Consider the following 16,401-nt stretch of genomic DNA (forward strand, 5'->3'; position numbering starts at 1 on the left):
GAAATCGATGTTTTTCTGGAACTCTCTTGCTTTTTCCATGATCCAGCAGATGTTGGCAATTTTGTCTCTGGTTCCTCTGCCTTTTCTAAAACCAGCTTGAACATCTGGAAGTTCATGGTTCACATATTGCTGAAGCCTGGCTTGGAGAATTTTGAGCATTACTTTACTAGCCTGTGAGATGAGTGCATTTGTACAGTAGTTTGAGTATTCTTTAGCATTGCCTTTCTTTGGGATTGGAATGAAAACTGACCTTTTCCAGTCCTGTGGCCACTGCTGAGTTTTCCAAATTTGCTGGCATATTGAGTGCAGCCCTTTCACAGCATCATCTTTCAGGATTTGAAATAGCTCAACTGGAATTCCATCACCTCCACTAGCTTTGTTCATAGAAAATTCCCCTATCACATTATCATAATTTCTGTATTTTGGATTAAAGAAATTGTTACTGTATTTTGCTACTTAATTCTTATGTCAGTTCAATTCAGTTGCTTAGTCGTGTCCAATTCTTTGCAACCCCATGAACCACAGCACCCCAGGCTTCCCTGTCCATGGAGCATACTCAAACTCATGTCCATCAAGTCGGTGATGCCATCCAACCATCTTATCCTCTGTCGTCCCCTTCTCCTGCCCTCAGTCATTCCAAGCATCAGGGTCTTTTTCAAATGAGTAAGCTCCTTGCATCAGGTGGCCAACGTATTGGAGTTTCAGCTTCAACATCAGTCCTTCCAATGAACACCCAGGACTGATCTCCTTTAGGATGGACTGGTTGGATCTCCTTGCAGTCCAAGGGACTCTCAAGAGTCTTCTCCAACACCACAGTTCAAAAACATCAGTTCTTCAGCACTGAGGTTTCTTCACAGTCCAACTCTCACATCCATACATGACCACTGGAAAAACCAGAGCCTTGACTAGATGGACCTTTGTTGGCAAAGTAATGTCTCTGCTTTTGAATATGCTATCTAGGTTGGTTATAAGTTTCCCTCCAAGGAGTAAGTGTCTTTTAATTTCATGGCTGCAATCACCATCTGCAGTGATTTTGGAGCCCAGAAAAATAAAGTCAGCCATTGTTTCCACTGTTTCCCAATCTATTTCCTATGAAGTGATGGGATCAGATGCCATGATCTTTAAGCCAACTTTTTCACTCTCCCCTTTCACTTTCTTCAGGAGGCTCTTTAGTTCTTCACTTTCTGCCATAAGGGTGGTGTCATCTGCATATCTGAGGTTATTGATATTTCTCCCGGCAATCTTGATTCCAGCTTATGCTTCCTCCTGCCTAGCATTTCTCATGATGTACTCTGAATATAAGTTAAAATTCTTACATAGACCTTTTATAAACTTTCTCCACAATTTTCCCTTGTCTCGAATGTTATATAGTTGGAATCATATACTATGTAGCCTTTTCAGATTGGCTTCTTCACTTAGCAATATGTATTTAAGATTCCTGCTTGTCTTTTAAAGCCTCAATAGACTATTTATTTTCAGCACTGAATAATATTCCATTGCATATATCACAATTTATGCATTCACCTACTTGTTTGATCATTCGATTGCTCCCAAGTTTTATTACAAATAAAACTGATAAAAGCATTCACATGCAAGTTTTTTGTGGACATGCATTTTCAATTTCTTTGGTAAAAACCCAAAAGCACAATTGCTAGATTATAGGATGAGCTTGTTTAATTTTGTAAGAAAACACCAAATGCCATGCTCAAATAACTGCATCAATTGACATTTCTTCCAGCAATGAATGAGAATTCCTGTTGCTCTGCATCCTTACCTGCATTTGATGTTGTCAGTATATTGAATTTCAACTATTAAAATAGATATGTAGTGCTATCCCATTGTTTTAATTTACGTTTCCCTGATGTGGGGTATCTTTGCTTATATATAAATCCAAACTGATTTATGACATTTTCCCCACTCACATTAATTATAAGTGGAAATTAATTAAATATTATAATTTAGTTATAATTACTTAGTCAGTTTACTGACTAATACAGGTCAGTAGGTACCCAATATGCTACTGCAGATCAGTGGAGAAATAACTCCAGAAAGAATGAAGGGATGGAGCCAAAGCAAAAACAATACCCAGTTGTGGATGTGACTGGTGATACAAGCAAGGTCCGATGTTGTAAAGAACAATATTGCATAGGAACCTGGAATGTTATGTCCATGAATCAAGGCAAATTGGAAGTGATCAAACAGGAGATGGCAAGAATGAACGTCGACATTCTAGGAATCAGCAAAAATAAAATGGACTGGAATGGCTGAATTTAACTTAGATGACCATTATATCTATTACTGCGGGCAGGAATCCCTTAGAAGAAATGGAGTAGCCATCATGGACAACAAGAGTCCGAAATGCAGTACTTGGATGCAATCTCAAAAACGACAGAATGACCTGTGTTTGTTTCCAAGGCAAACCATTCAATATCACAGTAATACAAGTCTATGCCCCAACCAGTAATGCTGAAGAAGATGAAGTTGAACGGTTTTATGAAGATCTACAAGACCTTTTAGAACTAACACCCAAAAAAGATGTCCTTTTCATTATAGGGGACTGGAATGCAAAAGTAGGAAGTCAAGAAACACCTGGAGTAACAGGCAAATTTGGCCTTGGAATATTGCCGGGGTCCAGCCCCAGTGGATCCAGAGAATTCGAAGCGGGGATGGCGTCGGCAAGGATCAGGAAACAACTGCTTAATTAAACGTTAATTAAGGATATAAAGAGTAATAGAATAAGGATAGCTCAGTAGGAAAATTCAGTGAAGAAAAGAGGCTGAAGTAAGGATAGCTCAGTGAGGAAATTCAGTGGAGAAAAGAGGCTGAATAATTCAGCCAGAAGGTGAGAGAAAGAACGACATGGTGAGACCAAGTTTTGGTGAACAAGGCCCGCACTTTATTTTCCAAAGTAGTTTTTATACCTTAAGTTGTGCATAGAGGATAATGGGGGAAGGGGTGGAGTCATGGAAGGACAGCAGTTCCTGGTCCTAATCGAAGCCAGGCTTTCAAACTTATCATATGCAAAAGTTCAGGTGAATTACATCATCTTCTGGCCAGGAGGCCTGTTAACATTTTAAGAAACTTATCTTTCTCTAAAGGTGATTATTCCAAAGTCAGGTACCAGCCTCCAAAAAAGCACTGGACAAAGCTGCATTCCTATAGGGCAAAGGTGAGGTGGGCTCAATCAAGAAAAGAATTAACTCAAGGGTCCAAGGTTACAAACATTGAGGCTACTACTTAAATTTTTATACACCCATTATATCAATCAATACACTGCCAAGGACACAGTAGGTAAGGAGTATGGAGACTTAGCAGCAAACATTGGCCCAATAAGTGAAAAACCCTTCACCAATACAATTTCTAATCAATCTTTTAACTACTCAAAGGAATCTGTGTTTAGACAGTTTAGAACATCTCCTGCCTCTCACAGTTGGGAGGCTCTGAACAATCACATGTGCCCAGAAAAACCTATTCAGGCAGGCTAGAGGATTTCCAAAGGAGGTTGTAGGTTAAACACTGTCACACCCAGGAATTATTAACTGGAGCTGTAAGCTAACTCTTTTTTTCAGAGAGAGGTAGTGGGGGACAGCCCCCCGTAAAGTCAGAGGTGTAGGTGAAAGCACAAAGCAGAAAGTAGGCAGACTCTGGTTTTGGGGGTAGATGCTCGAGAATTTCCAGGGGGACTCCTGAGGCTCGATCCCACCTTTGCGTATGCCGAGCCTCCTTCCTCATGACCTTTGTCATGGGTGGAGCTCCTCACGCTGGCTCCCGGCAGTGATAGAATTCCAGTTGAGCTATTCCAGATCCTGAAAGATGATGCTGTGGAAAGTGCTGCACTCAATATGCAATTTGCAATATGCACTCAATATGCAATATGCTGGCTCCTGGCAGAATATGGAATGAAGCAGGGCAAAGGCTAATATAATTTTGCCAAGAGAATACACTGGTCGTAGCAAACAGCCTCTTCCAACAACACAAGAGAAGACTCTACACATGGACATCACCAGATGGTCAACACCAAAATCAGATTGATTATATTCTTTGCAGCCAAAGATGGAGAAACTCTATACAGTCAGCAAAAATAAGACCAGGAGCTGACTGTGGCTCAGACCATGAACTCCTTATTGCCAAATTCAGACTGAAGTTGAAAAAAGTAGGGAAAACCACTAGACCATTCAGATATGACCTAAATCAAATCCCTTATGATTATACAGTGGAAGTGAGAAATAGATTTAAAGGACTATATCTGATAGATAGAATGCCTGATGAACTATGGACTGAGGTTGGTGACATTGTACAGGAGACAGGGATCAAAACCATCCCCATGGAAAAGAAAAGCAAAAAAGCAAAATGGCTGTCTGGGGAGGCCTTACTAATAGCTGTGAAAAGAAGAGAAGTGAAAAGCAAAGGAGAAAAGGAAAGATATAAGCACCTGAATGCAGAGTTCCAAATAATACCCAGAAGAGATAAGAAAGCCTTCCTCAGCAATCAATGCAAAAAAATAGAGGAAAACAACAGAATGGGAGAGACTAGAGATCTCTTCAAGAAAATTAGAGATACCAAAGGAACATTTCTTGCAAAGATGGGCTCGATAAAGGACAGAAATGGTATAGACCTAATAGAAGCAGAAGATATTAAGAAGAGGTGGCAAGAATACACAGAAGAACTGTACAAAAAAGATCTTCATGACCAAGATAATCACGATGGTGTGATCACACACCTAGAGCTAGAAGTTCTGGAATGTGAAGTCACGTGGGCCTTAGAAAGCATCACTACGAACAAAGCTAGTGGAGGTGATGGAATTCCAGTTGAGTTATTTCAAATCCTGAAAGATCATGCTGTGAAAGTGTGGCACTCACTACACCAGCAAATCTGGAAAACTCAGCAATGGCCACAGGACTGGAAAAGGTCAGTTTTCATTCCAATCCCAAAGAAACGCAATGCCAAAGAATGCTCAAACTACCATACAATTGCATTCATCTCACACACTAGTAATGTTCAAAATTCTCCAAGCCAGGCTTCAGCAATATGTGAATTGTGAAATTCCAGATATTCAAGCTGGTTTTAGAAAAGGCAGAGCAACCAGAGACAAAATTGCCAACATCCGCTGGATCCCAGAAAAGCAAGAGAGTTCCAGAAAAACATCTATTTCTGTTGTATTGACTATGCCAAAGCCTTTGACTGTGTGGATCACAATAAACTGTGGAAAATTCTGAAAGAGATGGGAATACCAGTCCACTTGATCTGCCTCTTGAGAAATCTGTATGCAGGTCAGGAAGCAACAGTTAGAATTGGACATGGAACAACAGACTGGTTCCAAATAAGAAAAGGAATAGGTCAAGGCTGTATATTGTCACCCTGTTTGTTTAACTTATATACAGAGTAGATCATGAGAAACCCTGGACTGGAAGAAGCACAAGCTGGAATCAAGATTGCCGGGAGAAATATCAATAACCTCAGATATGTGGATGACACCACCCTTATGGCAGAAAGTGAAGATGAACTCAAAAGCCTCTTTATGAGAGTGAAAGAGGAGAGTGAAAAAGTTGGCTTAAAGCTCAACATTCAGAAAATGAAGATCATGACATCCGGTCCCATCACTTCATGGGAAATAGATGGGGAAACAGTGGAAACAGTGTCAGACTTCATTTTTGGGGGGCTCCAAAATCACTGCAGATGGTAACCACAGCCATGAAATTAAAAGATGCTTACTCCTTGGAAGGAAAGTTATGACCAACCTAGATAGCATATTCAAAAGCAGAGACATTACTTTGCCAACAAAGGTCCATCTAGTCAAGGCTATGGTTTTTCCAGTGGTCATGTATGGATGCGAGAGTTGGACTAAGAAGAAAGTTGAGTGCCAAAGAATTGATGCTTTTGAACTGTGGTGTTGGAGAAGACTCTTGAGAGTCCCTTGGACTGCAAGGAGATCCAACCAGTCCATCCTAAAGGAGATCAGCCCTGCTATTTCTTTGGAAGAAATGATGCTGAAGCTGAAACTCCAGTATTTGGCCACCTCATGCAAAGAGTTGACTCATTGGAAAAGACTCTGATTCTGGGAGGGATTGGGGGCAGGAGGAAAAGGGGATGACAGATGATGAGATGGCTGGATGGCATCACCGACTCGATGGACGTGAGTTTGAGTGAACTCTGAGAGATGGTGATGGACGGGGTGGCCTGGAGTGCTGTGATTCATGGGGTCGCAAAAAGTCGGACACAACTGAGCGACTGAATGGAACTGAACTGAATTAGTTTAATAAGAATTAAGCACTAATGTTCTTACCACTCAGCTTAACAACAGAAGTTTGCAGTCTTTTAATATCATTTTTGCCTTTAGCAAAGGCAATTCTAGCTTTGCAGAACTTTTACCACACCCATCCTTTCTCTCTTTCCTGTCACCCACAAAACTACGTATTTCATGTTCTGTTTGTCATTTAATTGGTTTCCCTTAATTTTATATCTTATTTATTTATTGCTAAAATACATATTTTCAAGTATGATTATGTTTGAATTTCACAACTGGAAACTGTCTTTTACTTCTTACATTCAATTTTAATTTTCTTGGAATCCATCCATGTGGACATATGTAGTTGCAACTCATTAATTTTTATTGATATATAGCATTTGATTCATGAATAAAAACAATTTCTTTATTCATTAATCTATTATTGGACACTTAACACCCTCAACCCATAGGATTTTGCTATTAAAACATTGGAGCTATGAGTTTTTACAGATGCAATAATCTCTCTTGAGAAATGCTTTTCAAGATTGATGTTGTGACCAATTTCTGTATTAGTAAATCAATTTAATTACCATAAACATCACCTAAAAGAATAAAATGGAATAAGGAAATAAAACACAATAGGACAAAATATGCAGGCAAAATGTCAATGGTAAGGTTTACTTCCTTTTCACTAAATTTCCTTATAGTCATGTTTGTTTCTATATGTGTGTGTGTGTGTGTATGTGTGTGTGTGTGTGTGTGTTTGTCTGAGTTACCTGGAAATATATACTTCTTTCTTTGAGTCAGTAGTCTCACAGTTTGAATATCATTTTTCTAAGAAGATCTAGGAGTGTATTGGCTTTGTCATCCAGTTGGAGTATCTTCAACTATATTTTTTTCATGTTCAGATTTACCATTCCACTAAAGTATATATAAGATTCTGATTATTCTGTTGTTTCTTCTACACTTGATACATCTTGATTGCAATACTGACAGATTTAGATATTACTTGATTGTGGTTTTCATTTGTACTGTACCCTTACTAAGAAATCTAAGCCTTAATCTATCTTTAAGTGTTTTATGTTTAATTTAGTACCTTTTACTCAATTATGCATGTTGTAAATACCTTCCTCAAATTATACATTTTCATTTTCTACATAATGATACAGAATAAACATATATAACTAATTAAGTATAAATTCATAAAAATGTGTGCATATGGTCTGTGCATCTTTCATATTTTTAAAGAAATTTTTTATGTCATGTGGACACAAACATATCCTATATATTTTTATAAATAATGTAACTTTCCCCCTTTATATTATCTTTCACTTCACCCTACATCTAAGTTTGTAAGGAATCTGCCTGCAACGCAGAAGACCTGAGTTTGATCCCTGGGTTGGGAAGATTCCCTGTAGAAGGGCATGGCTACCCACTCCAGTATTCTTTCCTAGAGAATTCTATGGATAGAGGAGCTTGGCAGACTATAGTCCTTGAGGTCGCAAAAAGTCAGACACAACTGAGCAATTAAGCACAGCACATGTTTCATTTTAAGCTTTCATGTTTCACTATTTTTTCCAAAAACTTCAAAAATCACTAATTGAAGAATTTGTGCTTCTCCAGGTTGCAAGCCAAGGTCTATCAATAGTTATACTCTTTATATAAATCTCTTTGGTAGTTTAACCCATGTTGATATATCTAATATAATGTAGTTTAAAATATGATATGTAATACTAATACAGCTCAACTATGTTAATGTTGGAGAAGGAAATGGCAACCCACTCCAGTACTCTTGCCTGGAGAATCCCATGGAGGGGAGAGCCTGGTAGGCTACAGTCCATGCGGTCGCAAAGGGTTGGACATGACTGAGCATATCTAATCATTTGCCATATCATCTATTCCTTTGCCACTCTTCCATTTACAATAGTGATATGTTAAGTATTAATATCTGGTACTGGTGTTTAATCTGATATATTTTTTAGAGTTCAGTTTAATTTTATTTACGTTGTGAATTTCTTTCTAAAAATTTTTATACCAAAAGTATATGGATTCTGGTTTATCAATTTATGTTAAATATTTTATATTGCTCTATGGTCAGGTATGTGGAATATTTCCAACATATCAGTCTTTATCTGACACAACATAAAGAATAGATATCCAAAAATTGTTTACTCAAAAGTCCTATAAATTCTGATTAAATGAAAAGAAATTTTAAATGTAAACTTGTTGTACTGTAGGCACTTCACCTAGACAAATTTATCTACAAAGTCTTTAGTTCCCTTATGCAAAAATTAGCTTAATAAAGGTTGCAATGCTATCTGATTGTTTTGGTATTTAAAATTAGCTAATCATCTCAAGAGATGCTGAGAAAGTTGGATAGCCATATGTAGATCAATGAATTTAGAACACACTGTTACACCATATACAAAAATAAGCTAAAAATGTCTTAAAGGCTTAAATATAAGACACGATACAATAAAATTCTTAGAGGAGAACACAGACAAAACATTCTCTGACATTAATCATACCATTGGTTTCACAGGTCAATCTCCCCAAGGCAATAGAAATAAAAGCAAAAATAAACATAAGCTCTTGAGAAACCTATAGGCAGGTCAGGAAGAAACAGTTAGAACTGGACATGGAACAATAGACTGGTTCCAAATAGGAAAAGGAGTATATCAAGGCTGTATATTGTCACCCTACCTATTTAACTTATATGCAGAGTATATCATGAGAAATCCTGGGCTGGAAGAAGCACGAGCTGAAAACAAGATTGCCGGGAGAAATGTCAATAACCTCAGATATGCAGATAACACCACCCTTATTGCAGAAAGTGAAGAGGAACTAAAAAGCCTCTTGATGAGCGTGAAAGAGGAGAGTGAAAAAGTTGGCTTAAAGCTAAACATTCAGAAAACGAAGATCATGGCATCTGGTCCCATCACTTCATGAAAAGTTATGACCAACCTAGATACCATATTCAAAAGCAGAGATATTACTTTGCCAACAAAGGTCTGTCTAGTCAAGGCTATAGTTTTTCCAGTGGGTGAGTATGGATGTGAGAGTTGGAATGTGAAGAAAGCTGAGCACTGAAGAATTGATGGGCTGCAAGGAGATCCAAACAGTCCATCCTAAAGGAGATCAGTCCTGGGTGTTCATTGGAAGGACTGATGCTGAAGCTGAAACTTCAGTACTTTGGCCACCTCATGCAAGAGTTGACTCATTGGAAAAGACTCTGATGCTGGGAGGGATTGGGGGCAAGAGCAGAAGGGGACGACAGAGGATGAGATGGCTGGATGGCATCAGTGACTCAATGCACATGAATTTGAATGAACTCCGGGAGTTGGTGAAGGACAGGGAGGCCTGGCGTGCTGTGATTCATGGTGTTGCAAAGAGTTGGACACGACTGAGCGACTGAACTGAACTGAACTGAAGCTAATCAAACTCAAGCTTTTGCACAGTAAATGAAACCATGTGCATACTACTGCATTGCTTCAGTTCAGTTCAGTTCAGTCTCTCAAGAAGACTCTCAAGAGTCTTCTCTAACACCACAGTTCAGAATAATCAGTCCTTTGGCGCTCAGCGTTCTTCACAGCCTGACTCTCTCATCCATACATGACCACTGGAAAAACCATAGTCTTGACTAGACGGAGCTTTGTTGGCAAAGTAATGTCTCTGCTTTTGAATGTGCTATGTAGGGTTCAGTTTAGTTCAGTTGCTCAGTCATGTCCGACTCTTTGCGACCCCATGAATCACAGCAAGCCAGGCCTCCCTGTCCATTACCAACTCCTGGAGTTCACTTAGACTCACGTCCATTGAGTCAGTGATGCCATCCAGCCATCTCATCCTCTGTCGTCCCCTTCTCCTCCTGCCCCCAATCCCTCCGAGCATCAGAGTCTTTTCCAATGAGTCCACTCTTTGCATGAGGTGGCCAAAGTACTGGAGTTTCAGCTTTAGCATCATTCCTTCCAAAGAAATCCCAGGGCTGATCTCCTTCAGAATGGACTGGTTGGATCTCCTTGCAGTCCAAGGGACACTCAAGAGTCTTCTCCAACACCACAGTTTAAAAGCATCAATTCTTTGGCACTCAGCCTTCTACACAGTCCAACTCTCACATCCATACATAACCACTGGAAAAACCATAGCCTTGACTAGACAGACCTTTGTTGGCAAAGTAGTGCCTCTGTTTTTCAATATGCTATCTAGATTGGTCATAACTTTCCTTCCAAGGAGTAAGCGTCTTTTAATTTCATGGCTGCAGTCACCATCTGCAGTGATTTTGGAGCCCAAAAAATGAAGTCTGACACTGTTTCCACTGTTTGCCCATCTATTTTCCATGAAGTGATGGGACCGGATGTCATGATCTTCATTTTCTGAATGTTGAGCTTTAAGCCAACTTTTTCACTCTCTTCACTTTCTGCCATAAGGCTGGTGTCATCTGCATATCTGAGGTTATTGATATTTCTCCTGGCAATCTTGATTCCAGCTTGTGCTTCTTCCAGCCCAGTGTTTCTCATGATGTACTCTGCATATAAGTTAAATAAGCAGGGTGACAATATACAGCCTTGACATACTCCTTTTCCTATTTGGAACCAGCCTGTTGTTCCATGTCCAGTTCTAACTGTTGTTTCCTCACCTGCATATAGGTTTCTCAAGAGGCAGGTCAGATGGTCTGGTGTTCCCATCTCTTTCAGAATTTTTCCCCGTTTATTGTGATCCACACAGTCAAAGGCTTTGGCATAGTCAATAAAGCAGAAATAGATGATTTTCTGGAACTCTCTTGCTTTTTCCATGATCCAGTGGATGTTGGCAATTTAATCTCTGGTTCCTCTGCCTTTTCTGAAACCAGCTTGAACATCTGCAAGTTCATGCTTCACATATTGCTGAAGCCTGGCTTGGAGAATTTTGAGCATTACTTTACTAATGTGTGAGATGAGTGCAATTGTGCAGTAGTTTGAGCATTCTTTGGCATTGCTTTTCTTTGGGATTGGAATGCAAACTGACCTTTTCCAGTCCTGTGGCCACTGCTGAATTTTTCCAAATTTGCTGGCATATTGAATGCAGCATTTTCACAGCATCATCTTTCAGGATTTGCTATTCCAAAAATGTATAACAATTTAAAAATTTTTTTCTGTCTAAATCTTAAAAGCTTCTGCACAACAAAGGAAACTATTAGCAAGGTGAAAAGACAGCCTTCAGAATGGGAGAAAATAATAGCAAATGAAGCAGCGGACAAACAACGAATCTCAAAAATATACAAGCAACTCCTACAGCTCAACTCCAGAAAAATAAATGACCCAATCAAAAAATGGGCCAAAGAACTAAATAGACATTTCTACAAAGAAGACATACAGATGGCTAACAAACACACGAAAAGATGTTCAACATCACTCATTATCAGAGAGATGCAAATCAAAACCACTATGAGGTACCATTTCACACCAGTCAGAATGGCTGCGATCCAAAAGTCTACAAGCAATAAATGCTGGAAAGGGTGTGGAGAAAAGGGAACTCTCTTACACTGTTGGTGGGAATGCAAACTAGTACAGCCACTCTGGAGAACAGTGTGGAGATTCCTTAAAAAACTGGAAATAGAACTGCCTTATGATCCAGCAATCCCACTGCTGGGCATACACAATAAGGAAACCAGAAGGGAAAGAGACACGTGTACCCCAATGTTCATCGCAGCACTGTTTATAATAGCCAGGACATGGAAGCAACCTAGATGCCCATCAGCAGATGAATGGATAAGAAAGCAGTGGTACATATACACAATGGAGTATTACTCAGCCATTAAAAAGAATACATTTGAATCAGTTCTAGTGAGATGGATGAAACTGGAACCTATTATACAGAGTGAAGTAAGCCAGAAAGAAAAACACCAATACAGTATACTAACGCATATATATGGAATTTAGAAAGATGGTAACAATAACCCTGTGTACGAGACTGCAAAAGAGACACCGATGTATAGATCAGTCTTATGGACTCTGTGGGAGAGGGAGAGGGTGGGGAGATTTGGGAGAATAGCATTGAAACATGTATAATATCATGTATGAAACGAGTCGCCAGTCCAGGTTCGATGCAGGGTACTGGATGCTTGGGGCTGGTGCACTGGGACGACCCAGAGGGAGGGTAGGGGAGGGAGGAGGGTTCAGGATGGGGAACGCGGGTATACCTGTGGCGGATTCATTTCGATATTTGGCAAAACTAATACAATATTGTAAAGTTTAAAAATAAAATAAAATTTAAAAAATTAAAAAAAAAATTTTTTCTATCTAAATCAGACAATATCTCTATTTTGTAAAATTATATTACAGAATATATAAAAGGAAATCCAAAGGAACAAGACTTACTAAGACTCCTTGAAAACCATTTGAAACAGAATATCAATTGCAGTAATGAATTATCTTAGTTATTAAACATTTTTAGATATAAAAAATAAGTATTAATTTAATTAATCCAAAAAGAAAAAAGCAAATGTCATTTTGAGATAAGATGACACTGATAGACAAACTGTCATTTGTTTTTAAATGCCATAATGTTTCACACTCTTAGCAAAAGTTCCAAGTCTTTCTGTGTATATAAGGTAAACTAGTAATGTATACATATTTATTACTAGTTTATTGTATATAAATACATTTATATATGCTTTTATTTAATATGAGATTTTAAATAAAATATTTCAATGGGAACCTTCAAGAAGTCCATATTATATCTTTTATGTCTAGAAAACATGGTTACATGACCAAGGCCTTCTTTCTTTGTAAAAATATATTGAATATATACTTCTTCACTGAAACAAGCATCTGGAAAATAAACAACTTTCAGTAGCCAAAAACAATCTTTGGATTTCACATCTCTAAATTTAATTTACACATTTTAAAATATAATTACTAAATACATATATACTGAATATATTTATATATATATATACACACACTTTATAGTTTATTTACCTGAAAAAATAATACACCATTTCATCTGTTTAAAATGGACAAATTCTGTAGTGGAAAAGGTAAAGAGAATAAAATAATTGGTACAACAACAGCTACTGCATAGTTATATTCTGTTCATTTCTCATACTGAGTTCTTTTCATTTGCTGAACAAATAGCCAATTGTTGTGAAGTAAGTAGAGCTATTCAACCATGCCAGCTACTACCACCTGCTGCAACTAATTAAGTGTGATTATAAGGTAGTGAAGAGGTAGCAACATTATCATAACCACTTGAATTTCTTGGTTTGAGAGAGTGCCCAGAATCCCAGGGCATTCAACCAACAAAGGCAAAATTTTCAGCTCATACAGATCTCTGAAGTAATTTATTTAGACCAGTGGTTTTTTGGCTACTTATAGCATCAGGTAAACTAGTGAATTTAGTCTATTTTATCTGATGTCAAATAATTCAAAACAGCACAGAAGTCAAACCAACTGTTGTAATCCAGCTGACTAGATTTTTTTTTCCATTAAAAAAAGTGTCATTTAATCTGAAAGACACAACTTATGCCATTTGAAAGCAGAAATTAGTTGGCATTATAAGATTTTCAAAAATTTTCAGTGTATTGCAAAACAGTTCTAAATGATACGTGAGAAAAGATATCAATAAACCTCAATCATTACAAAAGAAGTTATTAATCCTCCTACATATAAAGCTGAGTCAACAGAAACCAGAGCATTTACTTTATCATCATTACCTAATATGATTTATTGACACTGAAAATACAATCCTCAGAGAAACACAAAATGGAAATATTCCAGAAATGGAAAACAGGTTTACAGTATTCCAGTAAATTCTCTTTCCCTCTGTGTGAGGAACTATAATTAATACTTCTAATGCCTGAGTTTGGGGTTGCCAGTACAACAATGAAGAATGCAAATGAATTAAATTAAGAGAATTAAGAAAATAAATTAATGAATCTAGGTCCCCCTCCCCCCCCCCAAAAAAAACCCAAAACATAACAAAACAAAACCTCTTACCAAAATACATTATAAAAATTGGGAACAAAGAGTTCTTTTAAGCCTAAATTATTCAGGTGATTGCCTTATTTCTTTGTGTGAAATTCTATACTATTTATGTGCTAAGTTGCTTTAGTTGTGTCTGACTCTTTGTGACCACTTGGACTGTAGCCCATCAGGCTCCTCTTTTCATTGGATTTTCCAGGCAAAGATACCAGAGTGGGTTACCATTTCCTTCTCCAGAGGATCTTCCCAACCCAGGGATCAAACCCGGGTCTCAGGTTTCCTGCCTTCGCAGACAGGTTCTTTACCACTAACGCCATGAACCTGGCTCTCTATGTTATTTATAATATACCCTATTATTTAATATTTACAATACAGAAACATAAAAATATTATGAAAACAATTTTTTTAAAAGCAAATGTTGTATATTTAGGTATTTTGACCCACATATCACTGATTTTCCAGAAGGGTGTATGCATGCCAAGTCGCTTCAGTCATGTCCACCTCTTTGCCACCTCATGGACTGTAGCCTGCTAGGCTCCTCTATCCATAGGATTCTCTAGGCAAGAACACTGCAGTGGGAGGCCATGCCCTTCTCTAGGGGATCTTCCCAACCCGGGAATCGAACTTGTATGTCTTATGTCTCCTGCATTGCAGGCAGGTTCTTTACCACTTGCACCACCTGGGAAGTCCTTTCCAGAAAGGTAATCACACAGTAATTACTTTTAAAGGAAGATGATGCTTAAGAAAGAATTCTGCTTATCTCTGTAGGCATGCCAGAGTTCTACTAGTTACTTGTTATTAGATTAGGAAAACTAACCTTATGAATAAGAAGTTATATTTCATCAATACTTACACAGAAATGGAAATCTATGTGGGAAAACATCACATACTTATGACTGTATGAGTGTTATATTATGCTATTTGAAACTGCATAACTATGTAGGAATATAAATGAGGTGAAGGCATAGTATACAATTTTGAAATTTAAACAACTTTCACTAGAATTTAGATTCTGGATTCAAAGAGAGAAACAGACATTTGTCAAATTATTTCCCATTAGCCCTTCGTCGATGGTATTCAATGTGATGTGTTTTGCACCTGTAAAATCCCACACAGTTCAAGTCTCTCTGAGTATTCCCACAGCAAGAATGTATTTACTTAAAAAAAAAAAAAAAGAGAGAGAGAGAGATTCCAAGCACACAGTTAACACTTTTGGGTCTTTTGGTCAGTAAGTAATTTATAAAACAAAACCCACAAAAACAAAACAATATGAACTGCTTTTCAAAATACCATTAGATTTATAGCTTTAAAAAAGAAATGGATGCTTTGAGACAAAGTTTTGCCAGTTAAAAATATGTGTGCTATACTTCATTTTATAAGGAAAAGAGTTTTAATTATTTAGCATGTATTTGAGGTGGTTTGCCTGAAAAATGTAAGGGTCCTTTGCTGGAGGTTAGAAAAGTTCCCTGGAAATTTCTAAAAATAATGTGTCTTTAAGGTAGCCAATGAATACTTATGATGGGTCTAAAGTTTCAAAGAGGTCTCTATGTGATAGAAAATAATGCTCACTCTGTCAATGAGAAGCTTGCACTTATGCTCCAGTGGAACAATTATTAGCATGAGCCTGAACGCAATCATGAGCAGTTGTTTGAAGAAGGAAGCATGAAACTGATTTAGAGTAAAGGCAATTGAATTAGGAAAGAAAGGGTGACTCCTACCCAGCAATGCCAGGTAAAACAAAGAGGATGCCATTGCTAATTCTTTGCTCTTTTTAGATACCACTTTGAGCTATCCTAGCTCACTAAAGTCTCCTAATTATGTTTACAGGAAAAAAGCTAAAATGCTAATTTATGATGGTGTGACACTTTTTCAAAAGTCTAACAAGGTTATAGTGTATGGAAAATTAAAATGAAATTTCCTTTGCCCTGTGTTAAAATTCTTGTTCATATGATCTGACATTAAAAAATGAAAGTAAAGCCTTTGGGAGAAGAAATTAATTATACATTTCTTTCTATGCCTTTCCTGTCACATATCTTCCCATTATCATGCATATTATTAGAGTTTTAAAGCATTTTGTGAGAAATTCTGCTAGCATCATCTCTTCTGGCAACATGAGTTCTGAACTATAGTGTTTACTTTATAAACACTCTAGACTTTTGACTTTCGATTTTTCCAATATAGCTTATAGCTTATAGTACTTTTGATTTTTCCAATATA

This window comes from Bos grunniens, chromosome 1 (assembly GCF_055505025.1).
Source record: "Bos grunniens cultivar Pamir isolate PY7600 chromosome 1, Bosgru_T2T1.0, whole genome shotgun sequence".
Lineage (NCBI taxonomy): Eukaryota > Metazoa > Chordata > Mammalia > Artiodactyla > Bovidae > Bos > Bos grunniens.